General features: G+C 45.4%; 1 protein-coding gene across 4 annotated transcripts in view; it reads right to left on the reverse strand.

Moving 5' to 3' along the window:
- RAB11FIP4 (RAB11 family interacting protein 4) overlaps positions 1-19,277 on the reverse strand; it is a 109,380-nt gene that overhangs the window by 37,983 nt on the left and 52,120 nt on the right. Inside the window, exon 1 of one of the 4 annotated variants that reach the window (XM_061377323.1) lies at positions 4,464-4,592. The exons of the other annotated variants lie outside the window; for them this stretch is intronic. The gene's annotated coding sequence lies outside the window, so the exon portion shown is untranslated. Of the gene's footprint in view, positions 1-4,463; positions 4,593-19,277 lie in introns of those variants that run through there. 4 annotated transcript variants of the gene reach the window in all.

Raw genomic sequence — 19,277 nt, forward strand, 5'->3', positions numbered from 1 at the left:
ACAAAATGAAGAAAAGAGAAATAAAAGTCTGGATGGTGGAAATTGTTATTTCCACCTAAACCTGAGAGGCCATCCTGCTCAAAAAGGATGCTTCAATGATCTCCTGCAGCTGACCCATTGCAGCCCCAGAGAGCAGGAGAGGCTGAGCTCAAAAACTCATCTTCCTCCAAATTCCCACTGGGTTTAAGTGCTTGAGGTGAGCAAGGAATGAGAAGTGAATCTCCAAGGAATCAGAGGTGGCACAACAAACCTGGGATACAAATTTGAGCAAAAATGTACCACAAAAGAGTCATTACATACTGGTGCAGAGAGTTTACTGAATAATGTACCTTGAAATCCTTGACATAGGAGTGGCATTCAGCTCTGGGACACTCTAACTGCACTGAAGAACTGCTCCCCAGCTCTTATCTCCTTTACATGCAGTTTGCCTCCCTCATTGATTTCGCATCTTCCAGCATCTTTCCACTCTTTTGCTAAGCCACACTTAGCAAACAATGTGAAAAATGTCACAGGAAAAAGCCAGCCAAGGTGGTCCCTCCACAGCCATATGTGACCTTCAGTGTCATGAAACATCCCAGGTGAAATATCTTCACCAAGGATAGGAATTTAGACATCACAATCTCCCCTGGATGCACTGGTACCTTGCTTGATGAAGAAGCTGGAAGCACCTCCTGCCCTTCCTTTATACAGCAGGCCTCAGGATGAAAAGTCAGTGCAGTCTCTTACGCAGCAGCTACCAGGCAAAGCCAAATTTTCAGCGTACAGACTCCACTGCCACTGACTGCTATGAAAAGACAGCTTTAGTCGGGCAGGAATGAAAGGTGATGACTAGCACATCATATTAAATTGATGTGTTAAAGTTCAGTGATTGAAACAGGGAAGATTTCCCTTAACAATTTGTTACAGGACAGATTCAGCCACTGCAACCAGCTCTGCTGTCAGCCTAATTGAAACCATAATTCACAACCATAACTTGGGACCGTGTATTAAACTGCATGTTTCAAAGATAGGGTTAGAGAACAGAGGACAATTAGTATTTTGTTCCAAGGGAAGCAGGTAGGAATCTCCTACAAATACTCAGTGCAAGGTGTAGTCCCAGCCCACCCTGTCACAGACTTGTGGCTGCAGATTGAATTGGATGTATCTGGCGTTTCCCAGGTTTTGGTTACAGACACAAAAAATCAAGTTCTTCCATTCTTGCTTATGCAAGTATAAACTGACCATCTCCTCCTTCAGAATTACTCCTTATGGCTTAACTGAACTTGTTTATAGGGAAAAATAACACCTCATGGTAGCTAAATGAGACCTTTGAGTCTGGATACAGTAAAGTTTGGGGCCAAACAGAGCTTGGATTAGGTCTGTTTCGTATAATCTAAAGGCCACATTCCAAAGTCTCAACACGACCCCTCGCTTGGCTGGTATTGCCCTGAAAGCAGCAATGTGTGTGTCCTTACCCAAATTTGGTCCCCAACAGCCTGTGCAAACAAGAGGCAGTGCTTGGGCTCCAGGGAGGAGCAGCAGCTGAAGCTGCAGAAGGCTTCATGTGAGAATCTTCTCATGAAAACAGCCCTATTAATAAAACAGGAGGGAATGCAGAAAAGCAGATTTATCTCAGAGTAAAATGTTTCTTCGGGAGCTCCCCGAGGAGTCAGTAGCAGCTTGTTATGGAGCTAACACGTCTTTTACTGCCGCAGCCACATGAGCAAGAAATATTTCAGTGTTAGGAGCAGCTGAGAGAGGCACAAAGCAGGAAAGCTGGGCAAGCAGAACAAGTGCCTTTGAGTAACAAAGCCCACAGCTACTGGAAACCCTCCTGAAAGGTTCTGAGTTTGAAACAATCCATGACCTAATTAGATGGCACTGTTACTGGAGAATAGGGGAAGGAGCAGAAAGAAAGGAGAGGGAAGATAAAGGTAGGAGAGACAGAGGCCTAAATACTAGCAGATGAGTCCAAGCCAGAGGTGACCAAGGCTGATGTTTTATTTAACAGACACGATCACCCTCCATGAGGATAAGGGAGGTGCAGATGAAAGGGGACTTGCTCCATGCTTATGGATAGTCTCGTGGAGAACGTTTTACACACTGAGATGAATGAGGGAAACAGACAGGAAACATCACAGTTTGTGGGGATCTGGAATGAACAATACCCACGCTGGTTTCTGATACTAAAATATCACTTTTTTCCCTAAGGGGAAAAAATGGGTTAGGAATCCCTAAGCAGCCTTGTAGGAAACATGTATTACACAAATTGGGCCAAGACATGATAAGGACGTGATCTGCTCCCCACCTTTCCCAGAATGATTCCCTGTCACAGCAGAAGCACTGCTCAAAGGCAGCTGACCCCTCTGAGCCAGAAAGAGCATGGCTCACACGCACAGGTTACTTGGGTGACATATAGCAGCTCTCTGAAGGAACAAGCCCAGCAACTCAAAATCAAGCAATAGTATGCTCTTGAGGTCATCGTAAGAGGCTGCAAGGGAGTAATCGGGAATATCCACATGAATACTACCATGCAATGCACAGACACGGCCCAAACCATCTAATCAGCAACACACTACATGCAAGGAGCTCCCCATTCATGACCTGAACCACCCTCTGCCCGAGGAGCAAAGGGACACGCCTCTTACTTGCCAAGGCTGTTACATTCTTTCTGAAACAATGTCAGGCCAGACTCTTAACTAGGATGTTCTATCCCAGTGCTGGCTTCAGTTAGCTCTGCTGATTTAAATGGAAGATTCTGGTCAGGTATCTCCCAAATGACAGTGGAAGCTGAGAAGAGCCAGGCCAGCCAAATCCTTGCCACTTGTCAGGCAGAGAGGTCACAGACTGAGGCACAGCTGGCTTCCAGCAGACACCCTGCTGTGCGCAGCGCTGGACAGCAAGAGAGCTGATGAGGTGCAGCAGCCTCATCTGGCCGCCACTCAAGTACGACAGCCCTTACTTGGACTACACATTCATTCAAACAAGGAACCACAGATAAAGGGATCCGGCCTGATGATCAGATGTGTGAAGCCTTTGAACTGAGTTTCTTTAAACTCACAGTCCCCCCCACAAAAAGCGTGTGTATGATCACCCGATCAAAGAGCATCGCTAAATCGAGTTCTGACTTCTCTTCCTCCCACTGCAGCATTCACTGTTCCCAAAGGAGCAGATCTGAATTCTTCACTCACTGTACTCTGTGACTAATCTCCTTCATCCCCACAAAAGCAGCTGCTGAGAAGTGCAGCCGTTTCAGGATGGGTGGCACAGCCCCATGAATGACAACCAGGCACAGTCATCTCAAGGCAGCAGCATGAGTCACAGCACGCAGGGGCTCTCCTCTCCGCATTGCCGCAAGCTGTCTTCCTGAGGATAGTTTTAGGCAACTGAGCTGTGAAGGAACTGCAGATGAGGGAGCCACGCCGCTGCCCTGGCCTTTCTTTAGAGGACCACAGCCTGCATGGAGCAAGGCCAGCCCAGCCCAACGCTGTGCCTGCAAACCCCCAGCTCTACGCTAACACGGACTTCATGTAAACACACTTCTTTACAGGATGCACCACTGCCTGTGCACGTCTCTGCCCTGCGATGCTTAAACCAGGAGCACAGACACACCCGCAGTGATTGCAGTTTGCACCACAGGTATGGGAAGAGGTTGCCATGAGCACGGAGCCAGCCATACCCCCCCACCCCACACAGGCACAACACGCCAGTGAGTGAAGGCTGCAATGGGCCCACTTTAACGTGGAACCGGGATTACCTCTTTCCCTGAGGTCACACTGTGAAGATAGTAATTCACACACCCCTCTCCTGAACCAGCCATGCAACCACAATCGTGCCCTCTCCTCTGGTTTTGGATACCTCTCCAGGGCCTATGTTTCCACCATCACTTTTTACTCCATTAAAAGCAAACCCAAACACTTCAGAAAGAGAAAAAGCTCAAAGGGAACAAGAGCTCACTGCACATTCTAGTTCTGTGTCAGAAAACAGACAGAGAGCAGAGTTCAGCCCAGCTGAAGTTCTCATCTTCAGAACAACAGAACTGCTTTATCACAGTGTCTGCCTTTGGTGCATGACTGGAAACGGCTCGCTGCCCGCCACAGCGCCAGGCTCCTGTTGCATCAGCAGTGCAGGAAGAGATCTGCAGAGCCCACAACAGGCCCTGGGACTCCCCCCCCAACACAGACAGCTTTGCTGTAGGTAGCTGCACACACAATGAACCAGCTCGCTCCTGAAAAGAACAAGCTGACAGAGGGGGAAGGGTCAGGCTCTGCTTTCCCGATCTGTAAGGTTTTCTAAGGCTCATCTCCTTCACCTCACACCATTCGCTTAATGGTGAGTTAGAGCAGTTCACAGTAATTGAAAGCAGACTTCTGTGCAATTTAACTGTGGCTTTTAGCCTGATTTACATCCCTGATCTACAGCACACTTAACAAAAGATGACTTCTGGGGAGAGAAAATTTATCATTCCTTAAAGTTATACTTACTGAGAATGGCAGTGGAAGCCTCTGTAGGGAATTGCAGGGTCTTTAAACCTGTCTTGGTAGCAGCTAAGTTTTCTCTCTTGCCTTTGCACGAGTGGGATGTGAAGGCAGACCTGGGACACACTCTGTGTGTGTGCTGATGAGGGCTCTCAACTGTGCATCGTTGCCAAGACACCCGGGGCAGGCTCCAAAGCTTCCAGAACTCGCCCTGGCTAAGGCATTCCTAATCAAATCCTCCTTTCAGCAGGAGATTCCAGCACAGGCATCACACAGAGCTGTAAACAGCATCATTTTCTTTGGTTCAGGTAAAGCTAAACTTCAATGCAGTGATTTCACCAGTCCATAACACTGCTTACTAACAAAACATTTCTATCTGGAACTGTTCACAAGCTCTCTGTGTTCATCTTAGTTTCAAAACAAATGAATGTCAAGACTGAAGTCTGCCTTCATGTCTGATGCTGAAGTCTGCAGTGGCATCAGTTACCCCGAACAGCTACAGGAATCTGCTATGCCAAAATTTGATGACCTGCAGTTACAAGATGCTTGACCCTGGAAACACAGGGAGCTCAGAAAGTCAGCTGCTGTGGTAACACGATTGCACTTCTGCATTATGGCAGCAGACCCGAGCAGTCAGGTCTCATGGTGCCAGATGCTGGTACAAATTCACAGGGTTTACCTCAAAGATCTCCGAGTCCAAATAAAAGATGAATGAAGCTGCAGAGAGCAAGACATAGGCAGATGAAAGGAAAACAAGTCTGAAATGCAGAAGCCAAACTGCCTGTCTGAAAAAATACCACCTCTCTGCTGCCCCTCACAGCAGTACTATAGTGTCAGTTTGGGCCCCTACCCTTTTCAATTTGTTGTCCCTTCTATAACATGTTAATTGTGTTAATGGCTATCCCATATCTTAGCTATGCTAAGATGGAAAAGATTCACAGAGCTCTGTGTGGAAGACTGTACAAAGCCAGGACTGATGAACAGGCATTCAAGAATCCCATTGTTCATTGCTCCTACGTTACAGCTAATCCTAAATTCACTCTGGCTTTCCCATTCAACATGAATCTCTGTTTCTACAGGTAAATTACAATAAGAATGCTGGCACTATCAAAGTCAGGTCAAAGCATTTAAAAATTATCAGTGTGACTGCTCTGACAGGGCTTTTTTTTTCTCTTATGGGTTACAAACATCTAAAAATGAACTCTTGTCTTGAGTTAGGATGGGTGGTTTTCAGTATCTTTCAATCTTTAAGGGTATAGAAAAGGCATTTCCTGCCCTTTCCTGTTAGTCAATCATAACCCAGGTGAACTCCTAACACAGAGATTTCTGCAGCAATGGAAACTCTGAACCCTTAATTTTGCTGATGAGGGTTGCTCAAAGCAGGAAGGGTCAAACATTTGAAGATCAGAGTTCTCGGGGAGGATACACTTTAACCCTCTTCTTTCCTCTTGCAGTTACCATTATGTGTAAGTAACTTAAAATTAACTCTGTGTACAAAACCACGTGTCGTGTGGCTAAAGCAAACAACTTAAATATACCTTTCCAGTAAAACAGTTCCTGATGTCAAATAACAGTGTTGTAAAGGAGGGTAGGAAGCAAAAGGAGGCAATAAAGTCAAGGAAACACCAAGGAAGATAACTCTGGTTTTGCATATGAGTTTTCACACTTCTTCATACTCCCAGAGACATGTTTTGAAAGGAAAAGAACAAAACTGTTCTTCTGCCTGCTCCTGGCACTGCGTTTGCACTGAGCCCTGCTGTGTGCAGCCTTCAACCAGCTTCATCATTCAGCCCAAAAGAGATTAAGCATTAAACATTCTGCAGAAAGGATGTTAATCCGTTAATAACACTAGTTATGGACACACCAGGGAGTGAGACACCTGAGACAGTTCATGCTTTTTACACACAGATCTGAAGACTCTCACTCTCCAGCAGTCAAGCCTCAGCTTCTAGGTCAAATCACTGCATAGCTGGGCCTGATGCAGCACCCTCTCCATAAAATTTAGGAAGCCAGTAAGTCTGTATAGCTTCCAAATCCAGTGGCTCTCCATTGGGAGCTTGCCTGGTGATGTCCCAACAGAAAGAAATGTTAGTCATTTGGAAGCCCCACTGCAGACTGAGCTGAGGATGGGTCTGATCAGCTCCTCGGTAAGGCCAACATCGGAGCACCCCCACAACCCAGCTACAAGGCAGGGGATGAAGCCAGTTCTCTCCTCAGAGTTAGGATGTACCTGGGATGTGCAGTGTGAACTGAGAGGGAAGGGCTCCACACTCCACAGCAAAGACTGGCAAAGATCACAATGGAGTAAGCTGAGCATAGGTAAAAATGTACCTCCCCCATTCACAGTTCCCATGAATCTTTCAGAAGGTCTCAATCTGAGAAGGTAAATTAACTCCTTGTGTGTTCACACTTGATGCTGTTTCAACAGCAGGCTTGAAGCCTGGAATAAATCCAGCGGGCAGCAATCTTTTTAGCCTTACATGAGAAAATTTGCCTAATAAACCACTATGATTTTATCAGACTGTTTCCTTCTGTTTCCTCTCTGGTGGGTAATGGAAGTTTACACCCACTACTTAGTTTTGACATGTGCAACCCAGAAAAGCCTCAGTTTGCTGTAGAAACACCAAGGGATACGTTGCTTTGTTAGGAGATGCCTTAGGGCTCTTGTCGCATTCTTCTAATCACATCAGGAAAAACTAGCTGCATTGTTAACAGCCAGTAGACAAGCAGCTTGCATTAGCCATTCTCCTGAATGGAAAAGAACCATTTCTGATGGAATATAGCTCCTGTTACACTCCTACATAGCTTCACTGGATACCTACCCTGGCCTTCACCAGCCTCAGGCTGAAAATGGGAATTCTGAAAGCCAGATTCTGATCCTCTTGAAAAGAATTAAAGGGAAATGTGAAGGTTTTTACTAAAAGATGTTTTTAAAAAATGAGGCAAATCAGTTTCTTAAAATTTTTCTTTAAAATGTTTATGCAATTAAACAGATTTGTTAAAAATCCAGTCAAAATGGAACTGAAATTCCCTACTCTGAAAGACGCCAAAACGAGATGCTCTGAAGTTTAGACATAATTTCCTTTCTCCTCAGCCAAAACGTTGTGAAAAATCAGTATTTTACTGACATTTCAACTTGGACAGGAAACAGGTTTACCATTGGACTTGGCTCTTTACCCAGTGTCTCAGCTAGAAATGCCATCACAAGAGAGAGAAGTTGAAAGATACCCAGACTAAAGACGCTCCAGGCTGGAATGCAGCGGCATTCCAACAGTGTCTGAAGGATGAGGCTTCTTCCTGCAGCTGTGCCACAGGTCAGTACCTGCTCCTGGCACAGCACAGCGGCCGTGGGACCTCATCTCCTCCTGTTACTCCTTAGAGAAGCCATGCATGGTGTGTGCTGCTCTGGAAAGCCAAGGCTGCCCCGCATGCTATGGTATGCATCTGCGATCAGCTACTCCCGCCTTGCAAGGACTGCTCGCTGTAATGCTGCTTTTGTAGCCCAGTATTGTATAGCAGAAAGGCTTCACTCTGCCTCCTCAATGCCTGTCAGAACACACTATAGCTGCACTATAGCTGAAGTTTCTTCTGGTGCTACAGCAAAACCACAGCTATTTATAAGCTATTTTATTTCCAGATCGCACTTCTTCCTAGTAGGAGATACAAAGACATATAAATGGTGAGTAAATAAACCACAATAGACTGTGTTAACTACTGGTAACTAAGAAGCCACCTTGATCCCTTTCTGCATCTAAGATATTCACCACATGACACTGAGGCCCCAGCTCACAATGACTTTTCAATTTCGGATTAAGCATGTTGCATTGGAAATAGCTCTGGTAACCCACAGCCGCAGATTATGGCTGTCAAAGAGAGATGAATGAATGAATGAATGGCAGGGGGAAGGCAGGAGGGGATGAGCATTTGCACTGGGAGAAAGGGTACAAAGGGAAAACACTGCTTTAAAAGAAGTTTTACCACCCTGCCATGTTCCTGAGCCCTGGGAATTGCCTGACCATGGAGCAAGAGAGAAATTCCATGGACAGGCTGCTCTCACTAAGCCTGACTCCACTCGCTGGAGCTCCAGTTTCTGAAACATGATCAAAATCCCATCCTGAGAGAGACTTCACTGCAAACCACACCACTAAGAATCAGATTGAGCCTCAGCACAACTGGGCAAGGCAGACCTGGGGAAGAATATGAGGTCTCCTCCCCAGCGTACGTTGGAGGTGGCAGTTTTTCATAGGAAGGCTTTATTTGCTTCCAGCTTGCATGACTGCTTCTGAAAACATGGCTTCTTCCTTTGGGGATTTTCTTGGAGAAACTTTGGCTCGTTACTCTCCAGATGATTCACATTTAGTCTTAGAGACTATTTTTAGCTACTTTTATTTCAGCACATGTTCTTGGAGAGTCCCAGCTATTAATGTGGTCTCTATTCCCCTTCTCTTGGCTTCTCTGGGGACAAGCGCCAGCTATTGAGAGCAGAGCTTGCACATCATTCCTCCTTGTGTGTCTTCCACACAGCAAAGCTCAGTCAGAGCTCTGAGGTCAACAGCAGCAATCTTTATCACCATAAAGACAGATAACGGAAAGAAAACAAGCCAAGGAAAATCTAAACACATGCCAGTTCCTCAGAGTGTTTTCAAGGCCATCCTGAGATTGGGCTGAGCAAAGGTCTGACAATCTGGACACATGAACAGAGATGCAAAACTGAAGGTATAATCATGCAGCAAATACATACAGAGGTACCTGGGTACACCTGAGCACTAAAAGGCATAAGAAAATTGCTGCAATTTGTCTGGGACAAATCTGTCACCAAGACATGAAGTCACCTCTTTGTTAGGGTCACACAGCTTTAAGGTAGCAGGCGATCCTAAGTGACCGGTGTGTCCATGGCCAGCATCGTGGTAGGTGTACGTATGCTGTTTGAGCTGGGCTCTGACATCTTAGGGCTCAGTTTCATAACTGTGGCACATAACGTGCACACAGTTAACAACAACCCAAAACACATGCACCTACATGATGTTACCAGCCCAAGAGACCGCTCTACAAGTGGGGAAGTGCCTTGTATCAGCCTCCATTTTCTTTCACAGATGGGAATAATGATGTATTAAATCATTTTACACTGGTGAGGTCACAGGCATGAAGGCCTGTCTGTATTTAACTGTACCCATACAAAAGCCTATTTTTATGGAGCATAAGAGTTTAATATTGTTGAGGTTCCTGCCTCTCTTCCAAATGTGGTTAGAATTTTTGAATGAGTCTATGGTTTTTGATGGAGAGAAGTGGGACTTGTGTGCATGCACACACACCCTCAAGACATCACAAATATTGGAAAACCTAAGATAGAAGCGAATCAGCTGGAGACAGGTGAAAACACTCTCAAGGTGTTTTGTCAATGTTAAGTAAGCTTTGACTGGAGATTGTAATTTTTATCTTTGTGGTCTTCCCTGGCTTACAAGTAAATTTCTCCTCTACCATGGAGGCATTCAGCACTCTAATACATAACCTCACCTTTTAAGAGCATCTTGTATATTGATTCCCAAAGTATGGCTCTAGTTCATTAGCTTTTAATCTGCTAGGTTAGCAAGACCTCAAGGCCAGCCAACACACGGATGTACTTCTGAGCATGTTATGAGCTGCAGATTAGCAGCTAAACCTATTACCCTGAGCAATGGAGTTGGTCTTAGTCTTTCTTGTTGCCAATATGGCAATAACTAGGGCTGCTCTGTGGTTCAGTAGACTAAAAGAACTGGAGGACCAAATTAATCCCAGGCTTAATTCAAGGAAAACAGAGGAGTTACACCAGGAGTCACAGACCCACTGTGTTTCTCTCCTTAGAGCCCTCGCTTGAAAGTATTCCTTACCTGCAGGCTGAAGTCTGGGATACTAAACGGTGATTAGACAGCTACATGGGAAATAATTACCTGGTTATGAGATGATTAATTAGGATGCTGTCAAGATACAATTATCCTGGCATCTAGGGAATTCCCTGCATTTCTTCTTTGCTCTTTACAAGCTGATGATGGCAGCATGAAGCACTTGTGGCCTAAATCCCTACAGAAATGAGCAGCAACAGAGCACAGACAGTAACTCAGTACCCAGGGGTTTGATGAAGCTAGAAATATGCAGTGCAGACTGACACAGAAGAGACAAGGAAAGAGCTTCACAAAGAGCAAGAACCAAGAAAGACCCTACCTGCACCATCCCTCAAATACACTGAACACACCCCTCCTGGCAAGTGTGTAACCTTGCAGTGTGAGAGAAGCAGTTTCTGCCACCTGCGTATGGCAGTGTAGGCACCACACTTCATGGCCATCACCTCCGAATCAAGCCTTGCAAACTTTTACAGATGCCTGAAGGGATTGAAGGGTAACAGCACATATACCTCTGGCCCCTGAGACACCAGGAAAAGGCAGGAAAGCTGATACAAAAGGGAGAGAAGATTTCCAATACTAGTTCCTTCTAGCAGAATACAGCCTGACCCAATTAGAATATGCCTGTTTGTACAAGGGTGCAGCAAACTTGTAATGCCACCCTTGCCTCTTTTTATAAAGTAGATTTGACACCTGCTAATCTTGCTAGGCTAGTGGCTTCATAAGTACTGTAGAAAGACATATGCCTGCAGCACCATCACCACCAGAGCTTTGATCTGTTCCCCAGCTGAGGGAAGGCAGCCCTGCTTTGCTCTCTGCCTTTCATTTGGGCAGGCTCTGCAGACAGAGGATCAAGGAAAAGCATTCTGGAAAATTATTAGCCCATGAAATTTAGTATCAAATTCCACCTACATGCACCAAAGTACTGCTGAACGTTATACATGCTCAGATACAAAAACTGGAGCAGCAGACAGGGCACCAGCTGAGATACAGGTATAGGTTCCCACTCGGTGATGGGACATCTTCAATGACTGCAGTGGTATGTAGTCACCTGGCTCTTCTGGAAACCAGTCTGACTCTGCCACCTACCTGGGCCTTATCACTGAACAGCTCCATTTATCATCATCAAACCAAGACGGGTGAATAGCAATTTTCTAGCTCCCAGAGAAGCTAAGACATGAATTCATTAGAGCCTCTGAAGCACTTCAATAGCATAATAATAGAATAAGTATTGTAGATTGTTTAAATGCTAATTCCTTCATCTACATATCTGTGTCCGCCTCCAGGAATTTCACAGGTATATGGTATGCAGAATACACTTCTCAGAAGCAACAAGCCTCTGCACCAAGTTTGCAGATCATCTCCACACCCTGCCGCCAGTGCAGGGCCACCCTACACTTGTCCCTCCAGGCCAACTGAGAGCAGCCTACTGTGAGATGATGGTGAATGACAGCCTGTAAACTGTGCTGCTGTTTTGCCTTAGGGGGAAGCAACCAGGGTGGCAACCCCTTTAAAATGCACTAATGACAAAGGCCAAGTTCACCAGCTCTCTGGGATGGAGATATGGGGGCACTGTTTCCCTGCCTGGTCCATTGTTCCAACTAGGGCTTTCCTCCTCCTGTATGTAAATCCCATTAGCACTTCTCACATTCAAACCCTTCTCCTGGGCCAGATCCTGTCAAATCCTTAATTTCAGATAAAGCAAAGTGCCCAGGTGACCAGTCCCTTTGGGAGCAGCAGGAAGCAAGTCCCTGTGCAAAACAGGGAGTCAAAAGGTCTCTGGGGCCTCCTGGCCATCACTCCACTGTGAATGTTCAACACTGCAGCCAGGGGCTGAGCACGTTGAATTTTGCCTCTGTGCTACCCCTTAGCTAGACAGCTCCCAATTAACAAGTTGGTGTGAGCCCAACCAGCTCTAGACAGTAGTTTCAAATGTGACCACTGTGAAAAGCAAAAACAAAGAGGATTATGCAGGGTGAGTACTGATTGCTGCACACTGGACTGAGATATGAAGTCTGGCAGGGTTGTCAAAGGTGCATAATAATATGTCCTTGTGTGACCTGTGGTGCTGTTGACACTTCTGAGTCGATGCCTTCTCACAAACCCCCATTAGGCTGGAAGCTTGAATGGCCACCGGGAATGATGCCAGTGCACTGGAAGGGCTACCAAACTTTGTAGAATTCCCATTTAAGTTTCACTTCATTTCTTAAAAGCCAGGCAGCAACTATTTAAGTGTCAGACCCTTTTGGAGTTGTTTGCTGAGGGATGTGGCTGCTGTTCTCAGGCTGTGGGGCACAACATGTTAATTCACTGACAGGTCCCTGGAGCCAGTCAACAGGAAAAGAAGCTACTCTGCTCAGCAGCCAGCACATATAGTGGGAAAAACGCTCTGCCAGCCAGCCTGCCATTCACTAACAGTTTTATCTCTAATTTACTGATAGGGAGGACAGCACTGTATGATGGAGGGCAGGTTTCAGCTGCCCTGCCCAAATACCACAGGAGGTATGTAGCAATAGGAAAATTAATTCAGCTATTCTCCCTCCTGGTCCTGTGTTTAGCATTAGAATCCCTCCAAGTACATCTTCTGTTAACAGTGAAGCTAGAGTTGATTTTCCTTATCTGACAAATGTTCATTAGCCAAGTATTTGTATCAGTCTGGCCACAGAAATGTGTCCCTTTCTAGCTACAGAAATTGGAAGAGAAGGCAACTCAGCCATAGCTGAGCCAAACCTATAGGAACTCCAGAGCAAGAAGTGATGCAGCAGCCTCAGAGAGACACAGAAAACAGCCTTTTGTTTCTCTTACAGTGCCTCCAGGGATTAGAGTATAAATATAACCATAGAAAAGTTTCCTCAACAAACACAGGCATACCAGGAAAAACATAACCTCTGGTTCAGCTGAACTGTGAGGAAGATCTGAGAGACATCTCATCTCAGACAGCAGGGACCAGCCCTTGCATATGGGCTGTTGGCAGCCTGGCATGCTGATGCTAGACTGGGTGATGCTGGGCCCGAGATGTGGAGCAGGGAACAGCAGGTGCAGATCTGTGGTAGGAGGCAAGATACCTTCAACTCATGTAGTGGTTCTGTTTCAGAATGCCGGAGGGAAAACTCCAGCTTTAGGGGAAGCACAGAGCAGTGCAATAACGCTCTTGAGTGTGGGCAAAGCTGTGACAGTATCAGCACTGTTGAGATCTTTCAGAGGCACCATCACATTGATTTTCTATAGCTCTGGGGCAATGTTCACATTTACACAAGGATGGGGGAGCACAGCACATGCATACATCCCATAGTTGCTTTTGAAAGAAGATCAGTTTTAATTCCCAGGCAATTCCACACTGGCAAAAGAACAGAAAGTCCTTGCTATAGCAAGAGCCATGCTCTGTGACTAAAAAGGTGCAGAGCCCAGGCCAAGCCTTTCAATACAAGTCCCAGTAAGGCACTGAGAACTCCAGGCTCACAGAGGGCCTGCCCTCCCTCCCTGAGGTACCACTCAGAATTTAACAGGGGATGATTTCTGCCCCACTGTCAGCTCTCTGCAATCAAAGCCTGAATAGATTTTGCCCAACCTCCTTGATTGAGACCAACCCCAAAGTGACAAGAATATTCCTCTTGCTTTTTAAAGAACAGCCTGCCGGAGCCAGCGGACTGATTGTGCCATAAATCAGCCTCTTTCCCAAGTGTAAAATCTCCAGTTGCTCATCCCCTGTCTTCCATCCTAATTAAATAGTGATGTGAAGTCATCAGCAGTATTGTCAGCGGCCCTGGTGCTGCACAGACACTTCTGAATATACAGTAGTAGAAGAAAATGAAGCCAATGATGAAGAGTGGCAATGCAGGCTGGAAACATCCATGGAAAACGGAGGTTTGCTGGGACTGCAGGGCAAGCCCAGCCTGCAGTGCCCTGTGCCCTGTAAGAACAGGCCATGGAAAGGCCTCCGCATGTGCTAAACATGATGTGGCTTTCTCTACCATTTCAGCAGGGAGTAAACTACTGGTTACTTTTCACATCCTATTTCCATAATATGGTCAAATTAAAATACTGAACTACTCCTAAACACTGATCCCTGCCCTTGACACTCACCTCTCCCTTCTAATAAATCATGTTCAATATGGAAGTGTTTAGATGTCATGAGAAAAGCAGTCCTATGAGGCAGTGAGCTGTCAGCAGGGGGGAAGCTTAGGGACCCCACATTGTCTAAGAAGCAGTTACAGATGGTGAATTACCTCAGGAAACAAACCGTGTGGTCCATGTGGTTCTGGTTACCCACTGGCCCTTGTGGAAGCGGCAGGAGTGCAAAGGCAGCCCCTGCAAAGCGGGAGCTGGGAAAGGATGTTGTGCCTCCCCAAGAGGACCTGCACAAGCCAGTCCCAGGGAGCTGTGCTAACAGAGGTGGGACAGGAGCAGGGCAGGGAGGATGTCCTAATGCAGTCTGAGCTCCTGGAAGCTGATTCAGGAGTCCTTCCACTCTAGAATACCAGCTCCCTCATAAGAAGAAGACATTGTACATAAAGGTGAGTTTATATGCATGCAGGTATCTAAGTCAAGCTAAATATGAACATTTGGTACAGTAAATATTGATATACTCCTAATAGTGCTGATTTCTGCCCATTCCCATCTCTTTGAAGTGGTCCTGTCCTCCCAGGGGAGAGGCAAAGAAATAGCCCCCACATGACAGGTCATATAAAAATACAATCAAGAGAAGACTGTCTCTTCCTGTAAGGGTTTTTGATCTAGTAAGACTACATACAAGCTAGAGGAAAAGCATGTTACTCAGCAGCACAGCAAGTAATGCCCTGGCTCTAAGTCAAGAAACATCTGAACTTTGTTCATCGGGAAAAAATAGTAATCTTCAATAACTGCAGAGAAAGTGCTCCAGGACTTTCCCCAGCCCTAGGATTTTGCTTCATGAAGCACCAGGGTCAGTGTTACTCATTACATTTCACTGCTAAAGCTTTTCTTTGTAGACCAGCAGGGTATCAGTCACCCTTGGCAGGGCACCTTCTGCAGTATCCGAGTACAAACTCTTTCTCCTTTGATTCCAGTACCACACCATGACACAGGATGTCTCCTGAAAGCAAAGTTTTGTCATGATGCAGTAATCTGAGACGTCTTACTCAGACTTTCTTTATAGACAAGGCATCGTGTTAGCAACAGGTGACAGCTCTGGCTTTACTGCACAAAACTCCCTTTCATAATTCCCCTGTAATATCCTACTGTTAGCTTGGCAATGAGACAGAGAGATTTTAAGTGCAGTTTCAAAATGTGGCAGAAATAGAAAGCCAGTGATTTACTCTTTCACTTAACTGACAGCTTCCCAGCTGAGAAACCTGCAGCAGCTCCTGCAGCCAAGTAACCCTGCAGAGTGACTCATAAAGGGATGGTTGCTGATCTCTGCAATGAAGAGTGCAGAGGTAAACAGATATTGATGAAAGGCAATAGTTACCTGTTAGTCCCACCAAATACTGTGTATTACTGATTTCCATAAAAACCAGATCTGAGACACAGTGAAATACTGACTTCATTCATTATTTAGGTCTCTCTCCTCACTCTTCCATAGGGTTAATAGCAAATTATGACTCTTTCCTTGGAAACAGCTGTGCAAGCTCATTTTAAAAAGGCAAGAATTTAACAAGGCAGAGACTGTTGGTTTAAGATAAGATTTTCACACACTCTTAAAGCCCAAATCCCATGCTGATTGAGGTACACTGGTTAGCAGTCTTGAGCCCCCAGGTTTTTGCAGTACATATATGTATGTCCTGCTGGAAAGGGAGGGAGAACACCAACAAGGCTGTATGGTGCATGGGATCCTTTAGGATGATTGGGAGTACTAGATAAAAGTTTGCAGAACGTCCATTCTCCACAAGTAGCAGGTGAACAACAGGAACCATCCTAATTACAGTTCAGACTTCTCCCAATTGGCTTTGGTTTAAGCTCCCCTGTTGAACCTGACCAACATTTCTTAGTGTTTCCTCAATACCCCTCTGGTGTTGAGGAACCATTCTGGACCGGTTCCCATCTTCCATGCACCAGACTTTTCCACGAGCATGCCTTAGGGCACTGTAACCATGTGGTCCCTCTCCTGATGAAAGCCACATGCCCCAGTTACCCCAACAAATCTTCCTCCCTGACATTAGCCTTCAAGGACACAGTAATGAAAAACTCATTGCAGCAACAAACAGCAATATTGTTTTTCAGCATACCCACAGGCTGAATAATGTAATAAATGCAGAACAGTTACTAATACAGGAAACTTCTTGTGGAGAGTACATAAAAATACTTGAGGTTCTGTCTACTGCTCTGCCTGTGGCCAAAACAAGCCAAACAAATCCCCTCTGCTGCTGGAAGAAGGTGGTAGCATATCCAGTTTGTGTAAGTTGAGAATCTCCCCCCATTTTAAGTGAGGTCAGGCACTGCACTATATGCAGGATTAGGAATGAATTTCTACCATGGGCAAGAAAGTTTACCTCAGTACTGCACTATTCTACAAAAATGCCCAGCCAAAGCTCTACAATACCTTTACAACATATTTATATATTTGGGATATATCTATCAAAGGGTGCAGAATTCACACCCGAAATACTCATCAGCATTTGCGTCAACTCTGTATCAACATTACCATGGTTACATTATTATTCCAACTTAACCTTCCTCATAGCTTATCATAATGCTGAATACCAAAACAAGCCTGTGATCCAGTGTACACATCCAGCCAAACAGGCTACTCTGTCTCATGGCCTATTCCCCAACTGATACTAGAGTCAACTGGGTAACCACAATAACAGTCTGGGTAAAAAGATGAGGCCAAACAGCAAAAGTCCTCAGCAACAAGGCCTCTCAGGGGCCTAAATAATCTTGTCTGGCTTCCGTACACTTAGAAAATGTAACAATTGACAGTTTCTTTCCAAATCTCATCTCTTTACATGAGTCGGTTGCTTTTGGAGCAAGAACTGTTCTGTTCTGTTCTAAACACAGCTCAGCAGCAGTCCCTGTGCCTGGTAGCACTGGTACACACAGCTCCGAAACCTGCCCAGGCTCTGCAAGGACCACATGGAATGGGAAGAAATGATCTCTCTGTTCCACTGAGCTTAGGATGAACGTCAACAGCTTCTTCTTGGCATACAACCACTTGACAGAAGCTGCATTTCTCTGCATCCTTATTCCACACAGGGCCTCTGTGTCTCTGATAGACAGAAGGTCAAATAGCCCACATCTCTTCTGAATTTTTAATCTCAATTTCATGCTGTTATTGCAGCTGCTGGAGACAGTGGAGCATAAATCCCTCCGGAGTAATTCCTAGATACTCCCTTGTAGGCTGGCCTACTTTTTCACCCTGTTCAGTTACAAATTGCTTATTGCAGCCCAGATGTGTGACAGCTCTGCAAAAGCCTGCCTCCACCCAGACAAATACATTCTCCACTGCAGCATGTAAAAAGCCCCAAAACCTACATTGACTCTTCTCCAGCTTCTAAGAATAGACAAGATGATCAAGATGTAATTTTTAGCTCTCTGAGCCCAGCTGAGTAAGATGGTTTAATTTTAAACAGCTCCATTGCCTCTGATAGAGGACAGTGCCACAGTTCCCACCGCGCAGCACCTCACTGCGGTAGCACCCCACAGCGGGAGGCAGGTCTCAGCGCTGCGGGGAAAACCAAATTCCATGCGGTTTTGAGGGGTTTTGGACAGTGCAAGGGCTGGGCATAAAATGCAGGAAGGAGGAAGCAGGGAAGGTGTCATTGAGCTTTCACAACCAGGAAAAGAACTGGGCAATTCCATGAATTGCATGGGTCACTTTAGTGGCAATTCTTGAGGCTAGTAACATAATGTATTTGAACCCCAACATACCATGGGCACCACAGTGGCAAAATGATTCCTGTAAGATTTCACCTGTGGAGGAATTTACGTCAGTGGGAACACTGCTCACAGTATGTGCAGCTCTTTTGTTCTGAACAACAGGAGAAGCTGCCTCCAAAAATCCACTGCTCTCAGCCTGGTCAGAGAGGCTGGAAGGTGGAAAAGAAACAGTCAAATCCTTTTTGTTTGCTTGTGCAATGAGGGGTTTTGCTGGTGGTGCTTAGCTGGAACATCTCTTTGTGGTTGAATTTCTCTCTGGAGTTTCATAACCTGGAATCTTGGCTTTATCAACCAGCTTTTACAGGTCTATGCAGAACTTTCTTCCGATGGAAAAAGCCCTCACCAGATAAACCTATTTAAACCAATGCTTTTTACTCCAAACAAAAGGTTCCCGTATTTCAATTTCACAGCTTTCCCATTGAAAATATTCCAAGAAGAACAATCTATGTCCAAAAATCTCCCATAAATGAAGCACAAATTTCCTCAAGCAACAAGAAAAAAAAAAAAAGAAGCAGAACAGGAAATAAAGAAGTAAGAACAAAGAAAGAAAGAGCCAGTGTGAAGTTTGAACTGGAGGGCACAGATACCCTTCTTGTCACACAAGTGTCAAGAAATGTGCCAAACACTACGTGCACTGCTTCTTATGTAGATCCTGTCATTATGGATATTCTGGTATTCCCAAAGGCCATAGATCAGAGTGAAGCTCACCACCCTCCAACAGAGCAGTTGGGCTTCTTTCATGGGAGTACAGCACAGTGAGTCCTGTCATAACATTTCTTTTGCTTATGTTGTTAAGAATGCTGCATTGAAGACACACCACAAATTGAAGGGGACAGCAAACAAAAGGCAAAAAGGACTAAACCACAGTCATGCTTTACCTGAGGGATTAAATCCATAGGGATGTGACTTCCTCAATAGAAAGAGATCTTCTAGCCTTCAGTCATTTCACAGCCTCTACCCAAAGACTGAGCCACAGCCTAAATTGGTTTATCCATGGAGAGACAAGGACGGGAGGAATATTTTGCCATGGCAACTGACAATTACAGAAAAACCACCCCCAAAACTGTGCTCAGTCACAAAATCAGCAGAT

This window comes from Neopsephotus bourkii, unplaced genomic scaffold, assembly GCF_033783945.1.
Source record: "Neopsephotus bourkii isolate Nb327-2 ecotype Australia unplaced genomic scaffold, CSIRO-AGI_Nbou_v1 NB_1749, whole genome shotgun sequence".
Lineage (NCBI taxonomy): Eukaryota > Metazoa > Chordata > Aves > Psittaciformes > Psittacidae > Neopsephotus > Neopsephotus bourkii.